This window comes from Anser anser, assembly GCF_964211835.1.
Source record: "Anser anser genome assembly, chromosome: 6".
Classification (NCBI taxonomy): Eukaryota; Metazoa; Chordata; class Aves; order Anseriformes; family Anatidae; genus Anser; species Anser anser.
In genome coordinates, this window is record NC_139726.1 from 4,370,821 (window position 1) to 4,393,025 (window position 22,205).

A 22,205-nucleotide genomic window follows, 5' to 3' on the forward strand; every position below is an offset into this window, starting at 1 on the left:
TGAGCATCTTTCCTGTGCCAGCCTTGCCCCAGCTCCATGGGGCTCCAGGGCTGCATCGATGGCAGAGGAGAGGTTCAGGCTGGTCCCACTGCACGCACTGGCTTCCCAGTCAGCAGTGGGAAAGGATCTTTTCTGACACCATCAAGATGCTGAATTGTCCTTTCTCAGCGTGAGCAGGCAGTAGCTCTCTTTAAAATTGCTCTATTAATCAGTCAAAAAGCCGAGGGAGATCCAGTGGCAAATGGTAAATGTTCAGATATTTTTCTGGCACTGCAGAGTTGTAATTTTGCAGTAATCATCTGTCTTATATGTTGGTTTCTCCCTGTTTCTGCTCGATCAAAGCCCAGCTTGGCTCTAGATGTTGAATGTGGTCTTCTCAGGGAAGCGTGCATGGATGTGGTAGTCACATTTGGTAGAGCCAAGTAGCAGAACTTCTTGCATTTCCTGTCTGACTGCATCATAAATCTTCACTAAGGCTATCACACCTTGCACCAGCAAGAACAAATTAGAATTTTTTTTTTACTATTGGGGAAACTGAGGCGTGGTACGATTAAAGTGGCTTGTCCCAGGTTTCACAGCGAGTCGCTCTCCAAACCAATAAAAGGAAAGAGGAGATGCTGCAACGTCATGCTATGGCTTGTGGCGAACAGCCTGCGCACATAGTGCCATGAGACTCGATACGCCAGAACTCGATGGTTTTGACTCGAGACCGCTGATGCCTCCAGAGCACGTCCTGACCAGGCCCGCGGCCCAAGGAGGTCTCACCCAGCTCCTTAGCGAGGTGATGTCCGGCTTTGGCTCGCTTACTGATCGGTGATACTTTAACCATTCCTAGCTAGTCTGAGCAAGGCTTCATCTGGATGGAAAATTTTCCCTCAGAGTTACAAACCCTTGCAAATAATGCTTTATAATAGGAACACTCTCAGAAGTTTAATTATAGGGTAATAAATAGCAACGCGGCATTATCCTCGGATACTTCTTTACATTCTTAGTGAGTATACACAGCTGGTCCAGAGCATGAAAACATCCTTGCCGCGTCTCCTAGGTCCCGGAGGCTGGCCTGGTTTTTGGGGCCAGCCCGGCCCGTTTCAGGGTCCTCTGCCAGCGGGGTGCCACAAGGCCTCAGGTGGGCCGAGGCCCTGTTACCCCCCCGGTGGTCTTCCCCCCCCGGCTCAGGCTGGGTGCCGCAGCAGACCGAAACAACCTGAGGAGTTTTGGCTCGCAGTTTGCGAAGATCAAACAAGCCAGCCGCTCTGCGCTGCTTCATTTAAAGCCTTCACTTCAAAAGGTCACAGAGGCAAATTGGGATCTCGGTCCCGTTGTTCCTCCACACATGAGTAATCTGAGAATGCACAGACCTGATCTTAAGAGTAAAATGACAGAATTAGCCCCGACTTACTTTCATATTTATTGATGTTTCGCCTGCATTGACACCGCGACTGCAAGCTCTTTGCTGGGAGCTGCGGCGCGCGGCTGAAGCGCAGTGGGTTTCGCTGACTCCTACCAGACGGCTCCTCGCCTCCTGCATCAATAGCAGGCCAGGCACCTAATCCCCCAATCCTTTTGTCTTAGCGTTTGAGATCACAGGAAACACAGGTTTATTCCACATGAGAATTGTCTTTTGCCGTCTAATGGAAAAGAAAATCCTAAAATAACCGGGGAATTTTTTTTTTTTTTTGCAAAGCGTTTCCAGCGCTCCCAGCCCCGCTCGCTCGTGCTGCAGGCACCGCGAGGAGCCGCGCGGCAGCCCAGCTTCACCCGTGCTCGCAGCGCCGAGACCTCTGACTTAGCTCAAAGCTGTTCCGAATTAGGAGGCTAGATTTTTCTAATTGCATTTTTAAAGACCGAGCCAGCAGTTCATTAGAAGCCATGGAGCAAATTCTGCTTCTCTATTACACCAATATAAATCTTGAATGAATTTATCTCAGGATAACTGGGAGGGTAGAACGTACCTCCCATATTGTTCCTCAGATTATTAAAAGTTACAGGGCCTTGAAAATTAAATTCACCTTTCCCCGTTCGAGCTGTTTACTCTTTGTTTCTTATTCCAGTAAGGACAGTTGAAATGAATTAGTCGGTCTCATTTCTGCTCATAGTCACTTTTAAGTTTGGTTCTCATGTACTAGCCCAAGACTAGTTTGTGTGGAAAAGGCTGGAAGGCATTTTCTTTCAAACAAATTGTTTTCATGGGAATAATTTCCTAGAGAATTATATTAAAACATTTCCATCAATCCCTGATTTTGCAAAAATATTTTCCTCTTCTATATCCTTGATTCGGGGCCTCGGCAATTCTTTATTTACAGATATAAATGAGCACCTTAATGAAAGTCCTTGAGAATTTTACCCTCTAATAGGCTAACCTTATTTAACTGAAATACTTTTTAAGTGATTCAGCCTGGTAAGCGAGGCTTCGTCTTGGAGGAAAATTTTGCCTCTGAGTTATGAACCCTTGCAAATAAGGTTTTATAATAGAAACACTGTCAGAACTTTAATTATAGGGTAATAAATAGCAATGCTGCATTATCTTCTGATATTCTTTACATTCTTAGCGAATATACACAGCTGTTGCTGGGGGCTGATAATCGAGGGCTGTGGAGCTGCGCTGCGGCTCTGCCCGCACCCCGCGTGGAGGCAGCGGCAGGGAGGAGGAGGAGGACGAGGAAGAAGATGAAGAAGGGGGAGGAGGAGGAGGAGAGGAGGAAGGAGGGAGGGAAGCAGCCGCTGGAGCAGAGCCCCCCGGGCTGCCCCAGCGGCCCCGTGGCCGCAATGCCGGCGGTGGAGGCGGCGAGGGGAGGCGAAGGGAGGCAGAGGCAAAGCCCCGCGGAGCGCCAGCCGCTAGTCCGGGGGGTTGCTGACGAGGAGAAGGACTTCCAGCAGCGGGGCGCCCCGCGGCCGGCAGCGGAGCCGGGCGCTGCCTCCCCCGGGCTCGGCCTCCCCCCCGGCGGCTGCCCGCGGCCCCCGGCGCCTCGGTGCGGAGCCGCTCGGCGGAGGCTGCCCCGGCCCTGCGGGTGCGGGGCGGCTGGCCGGCTGGCCGAGCTGCGAACGCGGCCCCCGATAAATCAATAAAAAAATAATAATAATTAAAATTAAGTAGAAAAAACCCCAACCGAAGCGCTGCGACGGAGCGCGGCGGTGAGGGCTGGCGGGTGCACGCAAAGGGCTTAACCCTTGGGGCTGTGGAGGCGAAACGGGGAGCGCCCTGGCAAGGCCTGTCTGTAAACAATGATAATTAGCCTTTTCAGAAATCATAACGCTGATTAAAATCTCCGATTCATTATTTATTCATCACAGAGCCTCCTCGCAGACGTGGGAATAGGGATTAAAACCTGGCGGTGCTCAGCCCGCGAGGCGCCGAGGAAGGGGTTAAGGCGAAGGCGAGGAGCCCAGGCCCTGGGAACGCTGCTCCTCGCAACCAATACTTTCTCCTTCCCTTCCTGCCAGGAATACTCCCATTCCCCCAAATTTTGGTATCGTGAAAATGTTTCTCATCCTAAGTACAAGTGTTAGACTGAATCCAGTTGGTACTGAAATTGCAAACACACTTTCGCTCCTAGAAAAGCCAGCAGAAAGGAACTTCTTTTAACTCCATAATAGCAGGTTCCGTGGTAAATGAACAACCGATGGTCAGCTAGCCAATTATGGTATAAATATCCGCTGTTTACAGCGAGGTGTTAAATGAGCCCTCGGAGCACAAAGGATCAGACTGTCTAAGCTACAATTTGTGCTTCATCCCATTATGTCTCCCCTAAAAAGGCCCGTGCCGTTGTAGGTAATGTGCGCGCAGAACATATTTCTTTCTGTTGATTTTAGTTTGCTTTAATTCAATACACACTCTTGTTTACTTTTTAAAATTTAAATAAATGTCAGCATTGTATAATTTCTATGTTAACAAAGCAGTGAGCAAAATCCCTTGTATGTTTATAAAATATTATTGTTTAATTCACATAGTTTAGGAATTCCAAATGTTGAGAATAGGAAGGAGGCCAAATACCATCTGTTTATAACTATGATGCATCATCATATGTGTACTTTAAAAAAGAAGAAAAAAAAAAAAAGCTTGGTCAATCATGCCACTGTTCTATCTGTTAGGAATATGGTGAGGATTTAAAATCGCTCTGTGCAATTTGCAAGAAATTTCAGTGTGGTTTAACTCCGAGCAGGGATGTTCGAGGAGTTGCTCACTCCTGTGTTCCTGTTGGGTGACTTGAATGAAATGCTCGTGTGCCCGAACTGCTGCAGGCACGGATTCAATCACTTTCTCCCAGCCTCGGTATTCCCCCATCCTGCAGTCCAAGACACAAAAATAGGAAGGGTTTTTAAACTCCTTGTAGATTTGGGGGGTGCGTGTGCATTTGCAGGTTCATTTCCAACCGCTTCAGACATTTGTTTTCCTGGATTTTTAAAGACAGAAGAAAAGCTTGCTGATTTTTGTAGCCTGTCTTGCAAAACACAGGCTAGAGACCATCATTCAGCTGATTCTGCAAATGTTTGAGAAAAAAAAAAAAAATCTCTCTCGAATGTTAGTAGGTTTAAGTCCAAGATAAAATAATACATTCCATACTGTGGAGTTGTGCACAACGTGTATTTTAAAGAGAAGGTAGTCTGCAGGCTTAAAAACAAAGAGAGTATCTCCAAGTTAAGTAGATAAGAAGATTTTTTTTTCCAAACCCAAGTTAATTAGCTAGTACGTCAAGCCTCATAGACGTCTTCCTACCTTTCAAGGGCTGAAGAATCCCCAGTAAATGTACTTAAACTTCCTAGCGAGGGCCAGTGAGATGAATGCAGAGATTAGGGTGAGCATTACCGTGCCTTCTCAGTGCATCCCAGCTGCAGTTCATGCTACTATTGATAATGATGCTCAGAGTTACCGAGGTGGTTTCTGAAACTCGCATATGGGGTCCTTTCCCCAAGGATGAGGAATAATAGCGGCACTCAGGTGGTACGGGCAGGGTAAGAACAGATTTTCAGTTATCTTTGCCTGGTGTGCGGTGACTTTTCTGTTGCACTGATTTAATCTATGGAGAGGTACACTTAGGACAAGGGCTGTAATTTTCTGATAGAGCTGGAGGTTTTGTTTTGTGTTAACTATATAAAAAAAAAAAAAAGCACAGGTGAAGGGAAAATGACCGTGCTTGTTGGAGCCCAGCCCTGGCAGAGTCACAGTATGAAACGTTTTGTGGCCAAACTCTCAGCAATTTCTGTAATACCACAATTTCGCATACTATATGCCGTGCTGAAATGCCTGTGACTTCGTTTTTGAACTTCTTCCTTTCTACTGTTACATCTAAGTTGCAGCATCTTGAATTACTTAGCTACACCCAGACAGAAAGTTACAGCTTCTAGCTCCATGCGCTGTACCGAGCTGTTACTGCTAAAAACTGGCCCCACAGTGTGAAAGCCCTTTGCAACCCCTTTCTGTACACCTTCCATCATAAGCCATTCTTTAGGGCACCAGACAGTTTACTATCTTGAAGGACTTTTTTTTTTTTAATTAGAAAAAGGAAATGCCTCATACACCTTTCTTAAGCAACCTCTGTGGGGCAGGTGCCATCGATGGAGGTTATCTGTTACCATCTGATGTGTTTAATCTGTTCACTCTGGCACCACAGGAGTGAAAACCAGGACAAAAGGCACATTCTGTCATTGCGGCTTGCAGAAATTCATAAATGTGAAATGTACACATTCCCAACCCAACAAAGCTGGTGTTCTGCGCCAGCGTCAGATATTCGGGCATGCATTCCTGCATATTACTTCGTATTTTCCATGGCTATGCGATCCTTGGTCTCCCAAGCTGAGATAGCAATCAAGGGGGCAGATTGTCCAATTATGATGTGCATACCTGTCCACTAGGAATTATATGGAACCCTCGCACTCATTTATCACTTCATTTTTACACGCTGGAGTAGTTTTATGAGATACACTGATAGAAGCAGTTTCAGAGGTTGCTAAATACCATGTTCATTGCATGCTTGGTTTCATGCAGTGCCTGGGCGCTGGAGAGGCGATGCAGAGAGATGGGTATCTCGAATCTCATCCAGGCACAGGTATAAATTCCACGCCAAGGGCTGAGGATGAGGCTCTCGTTTTGATATTAACGTAGGCATTATTCAGACAACGCCCAACATCTACCCAGCGCAGCGGGCATCTCAGCTCTGCCCCACACAACATCCAGGTAGGGAGATATTGAGAGACCTTCTAGATATTTCTATCGGTGCTCAGGCTCTCAGCCCTGGGGAAGGGGTGTGCCTCGCACGGCCGGCCGGCAGCCCGTGCCCACCAAAACACGCCGCAGGAGCACGACGAGTGACGGGAGGACATGGCAGAGCAGGCCCGGCCCTGTAGGCCTCACGCCTCGCCTCCCCTCCGGCAGCGCCAGCCGAGGGCATTCGTCATCTCCCGAGCTCCTGGGCATTAACGTTTAACCGGCCCATAATTTGGTTTTTAAGTGAAAGCCCGGAGATTAATAAACTTAATCTAGCGCTCGCACAGATCTGAGGACAGCCGACCTCTGCCCTCTAGAGACCCAGGCTCGTTTAGGCCTCTGCAGCCGAGGGAGCCCCACAGTTGTCGCGTCGCAGCGAGCCCCGTCCCCCAGGGGCTGCAGCCTGCCACCCTCTGTGTCTGCAGCAGGCACAGTGGTGACAAGGAATTTGTTTCTTTTATTTATGCCTCCTGCCTCTAAAAGGGTCAATGTTAGCAAACGTGGCTCCCTTCTCCGAGATAGCGGCCTGGAGCGGCCCTCCGGCCCTGGGGGGAAGACAGCAAAAGCAGGATTGGGATTCTTCCTTCCAATTTGTCTGCATTTAAAAAAGGGAAAAAAATAAAAAAAATAAAAAAAAAAAAAAGAAAAAGGAAGGAAGGAAGCTGGAATGTGTCTCTGTTTAGGGTCACAGGTTTGCAAGTTTGGGTATTATCCTGCAAAAATCCCCAAATCAGCAAAGCCTTTCATGTTGAAGCGTTCAGCCAACAGAAAGGCTGCCTCAAACTGCAGAGCATTATGTGTGGATTTCTGTGCACATTTCACGTCGTACAATTCTTTGGAAAAATTTGGATAGGAGTAGTTTGTCAATGCTATTAATAGATATGTTTAATGCAGAAGTGTGCAATGTGATGAACAGCCTTGGCAGGAACCATATCCAGCCTGATTGCATTGTAATACTGTTTGATGCAGCAGTATGTTTGATCAGTTACAAGTGATGAGTATCATATCACATCAAACAATTTAATACAGTCTCATTGTATGGAATTATGGCTGCTGTCAATCAGCATGTGGCCTATTCCTTACAGATCTGTCTTTGGGAGCTGGAATACAATGGCAGCTACATATGCATTAATAAATAAAATGCTGCTGAAATCCCATACAGACCTGTTGAGATTTTTGTTTCTCTTTCATGGTCTTTTTGGTTTTGTTTTATTTTATTTCTCCCTTTTCCAGTGCTGGTATGGAGATGGGTTCACCTGGTCAATAGGACAGCCAAGGGTGGGGCCTGGGTGCTTTGAAGAAAGCTTGGAAAACATCTAACAAAAATGCATGGGAGCTGTGAATTTTGTTTTTGTGAGCAGCAGTGTGAGGATAAATCCACTGAACTTGTTTTCTGCTGAAGCTTCACAGTGTCTCTTTTCTTGGCTTCCTCAGGGGGAGGAGAGGCTACCTATTAAAAATGCATATGTTTTGTCTTACTGCTTGGCACACCTCACTTGATAACCCCCTACTTTGATTTGGGGATGGCACTCTTTGAACTTAAAGTCTCTTCCTTAGGACTGATATATTCAAGGTGCTGGAGGGGAAGCCTGTGTCAGATGAAAGATACGTATGTAAATAACAGTACAGAGGTGGGGTTTAAGGCATTACACATTTTACTATCAGTTTCAGACATATGCTGGTCTAATGCCGGCTTTCCTTGCAAAAGCTTCAAGTCCCTAACACGGCGTATGGTTTTTAATGAAGTCGTACTCCGCTGCCTACAACTGCGGGGTCACGCTGCACTTGTACGGGAGCACTGATTTCAGTAATGTTGCTTATTGTGGTCAAAGAGGGCAGAAGATTGCCTCTTTGCATCGTGTGGCTCTGGGGTTTTGGAGCCTGCACAGACAAATTGATCACATTGCAGTAGGCCACGCATTCAGAGAATAGGGGCGGCACGATGGAAAGCCAAATTTTAGCAGCTGATTAATCAATGTAATGACAGTAACTTTTTCCACCTTTCATTATGCTCTCAGCCTGAAAATCTAAATAGCACTGGTACTTGAAAGGGAAACCTCAGAAGAAATTTTTAGAGATACTGAAGGAAGTGGTTGTTGACTTAATAAATGACACATTTCCTTCTACATAACAAATGATCCTAGAGGTTGAAATGAAACGTGGTTGTAGGGCTAGAGTTAGAAACAGGAATATCCGCCATAGAGAAGTATTTCTAGTGGACGTTGAGGTGGTTGCTGAGCTCTGGTTTGGAGGGGGCAGCCTGGCTCTCCTTCGCACGAGTTGCCAGCTTTCCAAGAACTGCATGGAAAACCACTGCAAAGACCTTACAGCACGTCTGTAACTCAAACAAACGAATTCTGGGGAATCCTTATAATGCACAGAAATAAACAGAGACCCAGCTTGCTCCTGTCGTATCATTCTCCTGGTAATTCCCGAGCACTGCTCAGCCAGGTGTTTCCTCTGCCTTGAACCCAAGCAAGATAGACAGGACCCCACGCTCCCAGTTTGCCACAGGTAGTCCTGCTTCCACTTAACTCTGGAGCCTTGTGCATTCTGTGGGCTATGAAATAGCCACAGTTGTGGACTGCTCCTGCAAATGAATCTGATCAGTTTGGAGCTGAAGGGCTCCATGGTGTCTGCTGGTTTAGGTATTCTAGGGTGGAAGGTCATGTAAAGATAGCAAGTATAAAATAATGTTTGCAAGTGTGCTTACAGCACTACTGGCTTGTTAGGTAGCTATTAATGATATTCCAGAATCACACAGTACCCAAAGCAGAGTGTGTCCTGCCCTGGTTCATCATATGCCAGGCATTAATTGGCAATGGCTCTGTCTGAGGCCATGATCCAGTCAAATCCTGCAGGCCGTGTGGGTCTGGATGGTATTTAGATCAGAAAACTCATCCAAGCAAGAGTAGCATTGGTTTGCCGCTAATCCACAGGAGAGCAGTACCTCCGTGAGGTTATTTGTAGATTATAAGGCCAAGAAAGGACTTTTTGGATCATCTGGTGTCACGTGTATAACACAAGCCATATGACTTCCCTCAATTAATTCCTGTTTGAACCAGAAAACCTCATCCTCTACCGGTCTAAAAAATTGCCAGTGATGCAGAAACCACCACAACCTTTGATATTATTAGACACGGTGCTTTCGGAGATACTTTCTCTCCAATGAGGAGCCAAGAATGGCATTTGTCTCCTGTAATTATTCAATATTTGTTGCTAGAGCAAGGACGTCAGCTGTAGCACTGAGACCAAAGTCCCCTAAATATCCATGTCTTTCGCCTGGGTTGCCCTCCTAATCCCGCCTCGATCCAGCATTCCTCATTTTGCCCCTTTTCTGGGGTTCCTGTCACAAAAGGCAGCTCCTCAGCAGACACCGCAGTGATTCTGAGCATGGAGCAGAGTTGTCAACGTACGGTACATTGATAAATAGGGGTCCCCGCACCAGCTTGATGGGCTTTACCAAAGATAACCAGAACTGACATTGCTAAGAAGATAACCAAACCTGTCATTAAAAGGCATTGAATTCCTATGCATTTTAGGGGGTCTAACTAAAAATGATAATAATTTAAAAAGCAGTGCTCTTTGTGAAACTGTCGCTGTTCACTGGGATGAAAGGCACCACATGTGAGACACTTTGCTGATTTCTTATCTTCAGAAAACTTGTTCTTGAAGAGTACGGGGGTGGAGTCTGATTTGTGCCGGCCGTAGGGGCAGCGTTTCAGGGGCTGGTAGCGTGAGTGAGGGTTGGAGAATGAGTGTGGAAGTCATTCCTCTGTTACACATGAACGTAATGAGCTCAGGGTTAGCATTGTTGAACTAAAATGTCAGAATGTAATTATAAGGAGAAAAGTTTTTTTTTTTAAAAAATAATCCTGTAGAATATTAACACTGATTTTTGCAGGCACTCACCCCCGTTTGCACGACACATGCACTTCCCTTTTCTAGCTGCACAACCTATGAGACCTGGGAGTGGAATACCATTTCTCAATCAGTAAAATATGCTTTCGAGCCCTCCCCCTGCCTGCCCCTGCAGTACGGTTCAGCCTCCCCTTCCCTTTCTTGGAGGGTGCAAGCCCTGCGCACATCCCCGGTGCCCGCACCAGTGCCATCTACCAGGAGATGCTCGGGCTGGTGGCCCAGAGGTGGGCATGTCCCTCCTGTCACCCCCCCCCCCCCCCCCGCCTCCAGCACAGGACCCCCAGCAAGATAAACGTAGAGAGGACAGCTAATGAAGGATATCCACATCCCAGTCCCAGATTTTCTGTTTTAAACATGCTGCACAACTGACGCCGTGACACGCTGGCGATAGGATGGAGAAAAAAATCCTGTGCCAGATGACTGATGGGCACTCATCTCTTTTAATTAATTGGGTTGAAGAACGCCTCGTGTCGGATTGAATATAGGGGCTCTTTCAGCCACGTTTTTCTGGATGCATATATAGATATATCTAACTGCAGATTTGAAAGCCCAGCATGAGGTCTCGTAAATGATAAAAATATGTATATACTAGAATTATACACACACATATACACACATTGGATAAATTGATGCTTGAGCATATACGTGTGTATATAATGTTCTGTTCTCTGTTCTGAGAGGCATTTATAAATAGATTTTATATATATATCTATTTCTATTATTCACAGCTCTATGTGTGTGTGTATTGCAAAATCTGTTTTTTTCTGGTATGCTTTTTAGTTTTTCGCAGGGTAATATATCTGATTTCTCTTTAAATTAAATGAATTTATTTGTCTGCCTTCCCTTAATGGAATCAGTTTTGATATACTCTTTGTTCATGCTGTTACAGGCTTCAGTCTAAGGGCTCTTTGTATTAACTTTTTAAAGTTACATTACAAAGAGGTTTTAAGATTTCCCAACAGGCTTTTATTTAACCAGGGCTTTTGATCTCAAACCTGCTGGGGCCTAGTGAAATCCTTACCAATTCTCCAGTAACTCCTCACTATTGGAATTTGAAAAGACCCACCTGAAGGATTTAACTCGCTGTATGGCTTCAGCCATCCTTTAGATGCTTCTATTCATGCAGACAGCGAGGGGGTCGAGGGCACCCTTTGTGATCCTCCAAGTAGCCTAAGGTGCCCTTTGCATAAGTTGTACTCCTGAGGAAATAAAAATCAGGAGGACACAAACCTATATACCTTATTTCCTGCTATCTTTACTTAAAGGAGGAGCACAGGGGGTCTGCTTAACATCCTTTGCTACCTAAATACCTTTTGGACATGGGAACTCAATAAAGGAACTTTCATTGCATCCATTACCCTACTGCGGTGCATAGCAAATTAGATTTAAAAGGGTACTTTTTCCCTTACAGCTATTTCTATCATTTTCTTTAAAATTTCAATTTAGTGTCTAGTGACAGAATATTCTGTAATGTACATTAGAACTATATAACACCAATTACGCTAACTGTGAACATTATTTCAAAAGAATTAGTTATATTAAGTTATAGACAAACCGTTAGGGAAAAAGGTCAGGTTAGGAAAAAAAAAAAAAGGAACTATGTGATAATGTTTTAAAGGAGCGACATGAAGTGAATGCTCTTTTTATTTTTTAATCCTTTCCTTTTGCATAACCCACACGGAAATTTCTCTATGAGCTCGGCCTTTGGGCAGGGGGATGTCGTGCCACCGTGTTGGTTTACAGCTACAAATCCCGGTATAAAACCTACAGCTGAGTCTTGCGGTTGTGGGGAAACATCGTTTCTTCTATTTTTGGGAGATGGGATCGGTCAGATTCATGAAAAATCTTCTAGCAGACACCGATGGCCAGTATTTAGGAAAAGGAAAAAATGCTCGCAGACCAAGCTCTAAAGAATATCATAACTAAGCACATTTTTGTCACATTTTTGGTTGCCTATTTTCTGTTTCATGGATGTAACACACACAATATGTCTATTACCTGCATTTTTTGTTAGTTTTCTTAAATCTTTTTTTGTTTTTTAATTTGATGTTAAAATAAAACCACGCCAAACTATGCGGCACAATTTAAATCTGCCTTCTTTTTTTCTGTTACTTTTCATGACTCCCCTTCCCATATGTTTATTTGTTTTTGGTTTATGGCTTGTTTTTTATTTACTTTTTTATTTTTTCATTTCAAGGCATAAGATGTTTGGGTCACTTCTTTGTGAGCATTTGATATGGATATGCATTGCATTGGAAATATTTCTGTGAAGATGAATAAAATAAAATTTTATTTAATTCCTTTTTTTCTCTCCCTTAGACCAGATTTAAGACTTCTGCTGGAACAGCACACGGCTTGGTTATTTCAACTTGCAGGGATTCCTGGTGAATCATTTTTGTTTGTTTGACGTCCTGTGGGATCAAACTGCCATGAATTTTGAATGATCTAAAAATTGTGTAGTTTACTTCAGCTAAAACTGCCTTCCACTTGAAAACATAAATCAGCTCAGCTGAAATTCAGTCTAGGTCTTTTTTTTTTTTTCTTTTTTCTTTTTTTTTTTTTTTAACTGCTGTGGCCAGCCCCAGCTCCAGCTTGAGCCATGCTGCTCCCAGTGGTAGGAGAGGAACTGCCGTCGCACCCCACTAGCCAAACGTCCCATGGCTGCTCATCGCCTCCCAGCAAGTGAGGGCTCCTTGGGCTGCATAACCAAAACCTAGCTCACAACAGCCCCTGCAAGGTGTCCTGCCTGGCATTGCAGCTGGCAATGGGTTACAGATGGGGTGAGATTTGCTTTGTTTGGGTCTTCTTCCACCAGTCCGGAGCTCAGCAACTTCACAAAGCACATAGGACTCCAAGTCAAGACCCTTTTAACTTGCACACACAGCTCCAAGTGGAGTTGCAGTAGGAGCTTTCACTTTTTCCTCCAGCAGCGAACTGAAATTAAAAGCAGATGCAGACAATGGCATTGTCTCTGGGGAATGAATGATATTATTTTACCAGCTTGACATCTGGTGAGACTAGATTAAAACCCCAAACGTGCTGGGCTAGTCCTGCTTTCTAGATCCTCTGAAATGGGACATATCGTCCCATTGAATGCATTTGTGGATTCAGGTCTATCTACAAACTTGGAAACTTCTGAATGGGGACTTTAAGTTGTATGTTTGTGTGGTAAGAAGACCCAAACTACAATGACTAGGTTTATGTATTTGTGGAATGGAGGTGAGACTTCAATATGAGTCCATCTTTATAAGATAGTGGAAAAAATGCTAAATCAGAAGGGAAAAAGGGAGCTTTTGATTAATGAGGCCCAACAATATGTTTGAATGCATGCCCACATGCACCCATAGGAAAATACCCCCTTTCAAGACCTTTCTTCAATAAAATTCCCAAGCAATTTTCTAGACAACATCATGTTTACCCAACTCAAAGAGGGGATGCCGTGCTCCCTAGGTATGTCTTTTCCATCGCCCTGTACTCATTTCTGTATGTTTTGAAGCATTACAGAAGCCCCTCATTTCCGTGTGCATGGTGATGGCTTTGTTGGGGGAGCAGCACCTGATGGCTGAATAGGCACAAGACACCCAAGCATCCCCATTTTTTTCCTCCCAACTCCCCCTGTGACCTTTGATAAGTAACTTAACCTGTTGTCCTCAGGATCCCCAGTAAAATGGGAGACCTTAATACTTATCTGGTGGGATAACAGTGCTTAATTCTTACCTAATTGGATGACAATACTTACCTACATACCTCACAGGGGTGTTGTGAGGATTAATTAACTAATGTTTGTAAAGTGCTTTGGAGATGGAAAGCGGTATATAGTCGTGCTAAGCACTATTACTCTGTGCCAGCACCAAGACCTTAAAATGGCTAAGGACAGAATAAGAGTTTTTATGTTTTGAAATAAGCCAATTGTTCAAGGCATCCGGATGCTGGAAGTATTTTTAGACAGAGATTTCTAAGAAAGTTGGGAAACAGAAGGGGATAATTATATGACCTGAAACCTTTTTTGTTTCTTTTAGTTGACCGACTAAACATAATCTTAGTTAGGTGTCGTTTGATGAATGTAAAAACTGCTTCTTGGGGTTTAAGATATATCAGTGTTTACTCTTACTGATCAAACAATATCTCTTGAAATAAATATCTCTGTTACAATTTGGACAAACAAATATATTAAATAAGCCAGAGGAAGTATTTATTTCTGTGTTCTTTCTTTCTGTATTTCTTTCTGTAAGCAGCTTTTTTATTGGCGTAATTCTGCTCTTGTTCCCATTAGGGTAACTGAAAGGTAACACTGCTGCAGTAAATGGAATTACACCAGATACAAAAGCATTATGTGAGAGCAAAATTATATTTATATGTGGTCTGAAATGCAACTTGACACTTGGATTTAAAGAAAAATCAAACCAGTCATTCCTAGAAATACATATAAATGAAACTTTTTTTTTTTTCCTAGGACAAACAAAAATTGCCAAGCTCTTTGTTGAATACTGCTTGTTTCATGGCAGCTCCTAAACAGATCTTGCAAAAGGCAGGTCTGGTATACCATAGGCCATATTTTTTCTTTCACGGGAGGAAACTTTGCAAGATTTTTGCCTTTAAATATTTTATTTGGTTCCTAATGTGGGCTCTTGGTCCAAGAAAGCAACTTTATAGATACCTAAGCACCCATTTGTATTTTTTTGCAAGAGCATTTCTTCAGATCTTTTACTCTCCAACGTTAGAGAAAATTCCCACAAATTCCTGAAATCTGTTAAAATACAGAGCAGAGTGCTTACATTGGTATGTTGTACATTGGCTGTCCCTGTTAAAAACTGTGCATTTTCATTCTGGATATGCAAAAGAAATTTGATATACTGCTGGGCTAAGTACCAGGATTTGGTTGGCTCTAGGTCCAATTCTTACATTTCTGCGTCGGGCAAACGTAAGAATGGATAACATTTAAAATAAAACCTACCCCAAGGCCTTTCTTATGGATATCAGGTTATTTGAAAATGTAATGGAGACCATTTCCCGCAATCAGGGGTGAGTCAAGGAAAATGGCATCAAAGAGCTCCAGGCAGCCAAGGGGATAACTTGACCAACCCCAAGTGCGCTGCCCGTTTCCCAGCTGCCTGAACAACCAAGGAGACCTCAGGAAGTCAGGTGGAAAGAATATCTTCCAGATTAAACTGGCATTTGGCCCTTCAGCTGCTGCGTGAGCCCAGCGTGGGCCCATGGGCGTAGAATCCAGCCTTAGACCACAGGAGGAGGGTGATGTGAAGTGTGACTGACACTGTCAGCGGCGAGCTTGTCAGGCTAATGCTCGTAATCTGTGCATATAATAGCTATCGAGTGCTTTGGAGTTGGCTGTTCCTGAGGAGGAGCTGGGGGGACAAGGGGACTTAGTGTTTGGGGAGAATTAGCTGTATCTAGGCAGCAAAATTTGCAGACTTGGAAGCCTGTTAATTGTGGTGGAAGTACAGTACGCTGCTAACCCCTTGGTGCCTGGCGTTAACATTTCCCAGGACAGGAGCTGTTGCCAAAATGGAGCTGTAGCTGGTGTGTAGGCCCCAAAAGGTGAAAGTGAGGGCAGGAAGGAGAAGGTGGAGAAAGAGAGGGATGCAGGCTGACATCGGGGAGTCATGGCCACTGGCGTGGCTGTCACTGCAGCAGCTGAGTCAGCTTTTATTTTCCTCTCTGCTTTTGCTCGTACTTTCTGCTGGCCTGGGAGGATCTCCTGAGCTAGACCAGCTCCCAGCACAGCACTGCCTGGAGGCCGTGCTCCTCACGTGGCTCAGCCCAGCCTGATACAGCCACTGTAGGTGTAGTGACAGAGGAGACGTGCTATGGAGCATGATGCGTCCTGCTGTGGGCCTGCTGTCCCACCACCTCCATGTGTCTGACCAGGAATATGCTGGGAAGAACTGGGACGGTTTTTGGAGACAACGGGAGAAAAGCTGGAATCTGAGTTTCCATCCATCCATTATGATCTTGGACAAATCATATAACCTCAACACAGGGTAAGATAAACCCCATTTCTACCGTACTTCAGGAACTATTAGAGATGGTGCAGATCCAGGTGCCACCACGATGGAGGTTTGCAGGGCGGCTCCCTGCCCAGAGCAGGACCATGCCCTGTGTCGGGTGAAGGGAGGGAGCTTTTCCCATTATCCCTGCTCTTGCTGCCCTGGGGGACCTAAAGAAGATGCAGCAGCTGATGGCTTGGTACACCTGGATTTAATCTTTGCTCTCCTGCCTTACGCAAATCAACTCCAACTGATGGTGTAGCGTGTATTTCCAGTGTATTCACTGGTTTGGTGGTACTCCTTAAAAATAAATAAATAGATAGATATATAGATAGATAGATAGATGTGGGCAGAATGCACAACCCAAGGTCAGACTTCAGTGTGATCTCCCAGACCTTGTAAGCCAAACCTTTCGGCCCAACTCTAACAAGTGCTTAATTACGTAGTGACTTCTATTCTTAAAAAACTCCAGCTACTAACACTATTCTGTAGGTGTCACACACACAAAAAAGACAGTGCTACTTAGCAGGAGAGATTTGGGTGACAGGTGACATGTCTGAGTGCAAGGCACCTAGTCACTGAGGCTGCCTCTGGCAACCATAAAGAGACGGGCATTCTGAGGATGCATCCTATACTACAAAACCCTGGCTAGTCTTCATCCTAGAAGAAGGATGTAGGACGTGGGATGGGGGCACTGGGCAAGGCAGAGGCAGAGCAGACCCATGGTGGGCTGGGTAAGGCACCAAGGAAACACCCTCAGAAGGTATCTTGCTTATGGGTTTAACCATAGCTGATGCCATAGGTGGCTTGGTGCAAAGGCTGACGAAAGATCACAAGAAAAGGTTGCAGAAGGAAGGCTGAAGGGCTGTCTTAAGTGCTTTTTTTTGGGAGAAAGCCTAACCTATGTGAAGGACACCCTGTGCAGGATGCCGAGGCCTGTGCTGGAACCAGCCCTGTCCCCTCTTGTTTCGGCCCAACCTCAGCCCTTCGAGCAAGAAAACCTGCAGCGAAAATATTTGGGCTCTGCTCAGCCTGCGTGGCCTCCTGTATGAAGAATCAAAGCGAAGTGTCCTCTTTAGGTCCTCAAGAGATGGAGCTTTCTGCTGGTTAACCATTACTCTGCATTTTCCCCTCCTTACAAAACGACTAAGGTTAAACATTAAGCGCCTGCAGTGAAGGACACCTGTATTTGCTGGTCCCATTATGCGGCTGTACTGAAAAGGCTTTACAGCTGTCTAAATTAGCATAATTAAATCCACATCAATTAAAAAACCTCAATCATCTCTTTCCCCCTTCACATGCAGATAGTAGCATTTGTCTGAGGTGCTAAGTGACAAAGGAACTTTTTAGCAGTTGAAGACCGGGCTGAAAGGAAGAGTAATAGGGTTTGTGTATTGTCCCGGGGTTCACCTTAGCACCAGTGGAAGTGATTAGCGGCCGCTGCTCCTCCCGGAGAGGTAGGGCTGCTTTCTGCATCACAATCCTGCCGGTGCACAGAGCCATGCATTAGAGATGTGCATTTTACAACACGCTTCTGCTTCTATTGCTCCTTTATGCTCCATTAATGGGGGTAAACAAAGCCTGGCATGATTTGGCCAATTTCCCCCACCCTACTTTCTTCCCTTTTTTTTTTCTTTTGTTTTGTTTTGTTTTGTTTTGGGGTTTTGTGTTGTTCTGTGCGGGGAAGCCCCGGTGACCCCAGGAAAGCAGCGAGGCTGCGCTGTGTGATGCTAGCAAAGAGAATTCCTCCAGATGAAAACTGACATGGGGTTCAGGGGTTAATTTCTGGAACAGACACATTTGCATACAAATGAAAAATGATGGAATTTCTGTTCTCCTAAATTTTCAATGTCATCAGCATCAAACAGCAGTCAGTGCTCCCTTGCTGTTTGAAGAATATTCATTACTTCAGAAGAAGGGGCACCTTGTTTGGTATTAATCTCCTCTTCAGGTCAATGACTTAATTTGCTAAACTCCATCTGAAGTGCCACTCACTTTCTGATTTCTCCGCTATTCTTTGTTGTTTTTCATAACATGTTCTTAATACTTTTTATATTTGTAAGGGGATACGGTTCTCCTGCATATGTGAGCAGGAGGCAGGACGGCCCTTATTTATTTATTTTCAGCCAAAGTGCTCAGCACCCATCTGTATCATTTGTAGCACGTTTTGGTGTCTGCTTCTCTTAAAATCCATGCTTTTTAGCAGGAAAAAAAATATATAAAGGAATTGTAGACTGGAGTGGGAAAACAAACGTTTCTCTTTCAAAACTGATACGCAAAGACATCGTGCAACAAGGGTGCAAGGTGTTGTGCCTCTCAAACGGGAAGAAGTATAAAAATAAAATAATAAAATAATAAAATAATAATATTCCTTTCGTCCCTGCTTCTGGAAATTTTGAGGACGTGCTCAGGAAACTTTGGTGCTCGCTCCCATTTCCCCATTGTCCCCTCGTGCCTGCGAGGGGCCTGAGGAAGGATCCCATTTCCCCCGATTCTGCCCTTCATGGTTATAATTCCTTTCCCTGAATAGGATTATTCAGGGGATCTTTAGATCTTGGGGGCTCGGGGGTGTAGCTGGGTAATTGGCCAGGGGCGGCGATTCCCACCCGGCGGCGGGGCCGGGGGGGCCAAGGCTGCAGCACGCGGCCCCTCTGGCACGGGGCAGCGCCTCCGCCTCTGGGTTTGTCCCCAAACTCCCTGGTTTTATATGGCTTTCCAGCCAGACTTATTCTCGATTCCAAAGATAATGTTTTTTTTTTTTATTTGTTTGTTTTTAATTATTAATCAAATCCAATTTTTTTTTTTTTGGCATGATGGCTTATGGAAATGAAGCAATTGCACTGTCTGTTTTTCTGTCTGTCGCCCCCACTAACTTTTGGACCTCTTTGCCAATATCTATCCAGTTTGTTAGCAGGCTAGAGATCTCTAAGGCGTGAAGTGCTTTCCAGTTTTCTTTCCCTCCCCGCTCCCCCCCATAGCTAGCTCTGAAATGGCAGCATTTCCCGTTTGAACTGGTGCAGACAGCTAAAGCTTTTCTGGAGGCTTTTTGTGACTTGCAAAGGGGAGAAGAGGTGATCTGAGCATTAATTCCACGTGTGTCTTTATGAAGCCTGTTAACAATTAACCAACTCGCTCCGGATGCCTCCAAGTCCAGCTGGGTGAGGTTCAAGATCCTTTGTTAAAAAAAAAAAAAACTACAAAAAAATTATTGGCACATATATTCAATCTGCATGCAATTGCATCTCACTCTCCGCATATCCTTTCCTTAAACTGTGAATTTTTGAGGCAGAGGCATCCATAAATGCTTTCATACAGTCCTGGCGGGGCCTTGGGCACATGGAAAGTAAAAATAAACAGCGGCCGCTCGAGGGGGGAGTTATGTTCCTACCTGCAGCATTAAGTTAAGAGTGGCTAAAGGGCCTTGATCCTCAGCCCCAGCCAAGCTGGATTTAGCGTGGGTCATCTGAAGGTGGGGCGACGGGGGCTTTGTGTCAGCTTTGGGTGCCCTGGCGTGGGGCAGGGTGGGCTGGCAGAAGGCCCGCGGCGCTGGCCCGCTGCCGCCATCCTCTCCTCCGGGGGCAGCTCGGGGGGGACGGGATAAGCCAGCTTTGCAAAGGCTGCTTTGGGAGCCTGGAGCCACCTCGTTATCCAGAGGGAGAAAACTTTCTCCGTGAGTAGATCTGAACGTGGGAAGGGACCCTGCGCTGAGATGCCTGGGTGCGTACTGGGTGGGGAGCGGCTCCCCTCCAAGAAATTCGGTGAAAACTGCTCAAAGTTCAGGCCTGAAGGGCTGTCCACCTCCGTCCCTGTCCTGAGCCACAAAATACCCATGTCAGGGAGGCTGGACTCCTTCCCAGCCTTGTACACGAGAAAGCACGGGTGAAAATGGGACTCTTGTGAATGTTTTGTACTGGAAACTCAGGCTCCTAGCTGAGGGGCTGGTTCGTGATCACATCTGTCTGTCTTGTTTTATGAATATTGATATTAAAGTCAGAAGAAGAGACTTGTCAGTGTGAGTGTATCAGAATCTGGCACTTGGGTGCTCAAAAACCGGCGCTTCTGCTGCTTAGCTGCTGTGGATGGTGCGGGTTTGTTGCAATAATACATCCGTGCCAGCTGAGAATCTGGCCATAAAATGAGAAAAGTTGAGATTCCCATTGTTGAATTAGTTTGGCCACATCAAAAATACGTTGCTCTAGAAATGTGTATATGAATATGCTAATGTTTATTTTGCTAAGCGTATGTGCCAGGATGTGCCATGTGGCTGAGTTAGTGTTACTTTAAGAATCGCAATTTTTTTGCCTTTTCAGACTTTTGAGCTTTTAAACTTGTAAACATAACATTTTGTTGGCATAGGTTTCTAGGATTTTATGCATACAGCTGACTTTTATCTTCACTTTTTGCATCACCTTAATACTGTAAGAGAGAAAGCACTCATCTGTTTATGATAAGTTTATCAGAAATACTCCAAAGTTTTCCATGACTAAGATATTGTATTGTTATGGTGGCTTGCTACAGGGTAATTCTGAGACAACAAACAGAGTATTTCAAAGCCCAGATGTCCTGTTTAGACAAGGGGGTTTATATTGATTAGAATCTGCTTTCACCTAACATTGCATAGTAAATATCACAAAGACGTAATTAGAAAATTTGGTACAATATTTAGTCCTAGTCCCTGTGTGCCAGAATTGTTTGACTACTGAGAAACTGGAGCTTGTTTGCATCCCAGTGTGTTGTGAAATGCAAACTTCAAAGAAAATATTATATCTCCCAACTCCAGCTCGTGAGAGTCTTGGAAGTATAATACAGAAAGGCTTAGCAATCCCTGCTGAGGAAAGGGCAATTTGACACTGAAACTACTGCTGGAGCACCACCGAAACACTGGTGGGCAAGGAGCGTGCGTTAGAGGAGCCGAGCTCCAGCCTTGGGAGCCGGGGAGGGAAAAAGCACCCGAGTCGCCGTGAAGATGTGCGAGTTGGCCCAAATACACGCGTCTCGTGTCTGTGTTTCTTTTTTTCCCTAGCTGCATATATCTGCGTGTTTGCTTCATAGGCTTTCCGTAAGATTGGGGCCCTTGCAGTATTCAGATAAAATATTTAGATTTGCAAAACTTCTGGAAGCCAGATTTTAAGGCAAAAAAGAATTTTTTTGTCAGATTGTCAATGTCTGAATTTCATCACAATCTGTTCAGCTGTTTGTTGCAGGCAGGCGTAAAACATAGTGGGTAAGTGTGTGTTTGTTCTTCTTATACATATTGAAAGACGGCTGCCTAATCCTCTTGATGAGGAAAGCTCTGTAAATTATATACATCTGCAGACTCTGTGTAGTACAGAAGCAGAGAGGCAGATCAGCAATTTGAGGGAGCAAATAAAAGTTTTCTTGCAACTTGGTGATCAGGAAGCTTTTAGCAGCCCAGCCTCCTCGTGATGTCATTTAGCCTGCTTGTTGGAATGACCCGAGTGTTTTGCCTTAAAAACTTTGCCTAGGAGGCCCTTCGACACACTTAACGATTCCTGGCAAGAGAAAAAAATATTTGCTGATGACAGCTCTGAATATATTCTCTTTAATTGTCACTTATGTCTCTGTCCCATCCTCTGCACCGCACTAAAAATAGTAACTCGGGCTGATGGTTTCAACACCATCTAATGCGTGTGTATTATTGCACACAAACCTACATAAAAATGTCAGGAATGAGACCTAAGCCAGGAATAAAACTGAAAATCGCAAACATGAGACAAGACCCAAATAATGAGGGTGTTACACGTAGATATTATATCGGTATCTCTGTAAATACAGGTGGGCAGAGCTGTGAAGTTCCTACTCCTTTCCATACTTAGAGGGTGCCTAGAATAATATTTGCCCGTTTTATTTGTAAATAATTTGTAGGTAGCACTTATATTTATCCTTAGCCTTCCTCTGCTTCCTTTAATAGCACGCTTTGCTAATCATGCTGCAACACTTGTAAGGTAAGTGCGGAACATATTTCCCTGTCCATTTTTGCAGAGGATAAATTTGTCCAAATTACACAGCAAGTGTCTGGCAGAAGCAAGACTAGACACCAGGGACAAAATCCCTTT

General features: G+C 44.8%; 1 protein-coding gene across 2 annotated transcripts in view; it reads left to right on the top strand.

The window, feature by feature from the left end:
- GTDC1 (glycosyltransferase like domain containing 1) overlaps positions 1-22,205 on the top strand; it is a 290,802-nt gene that overhangs the window by 182,715 nt on the left and 85,882 nt on the right. The gene's annotated exons all lie outside the window — the stretch shown is intronic.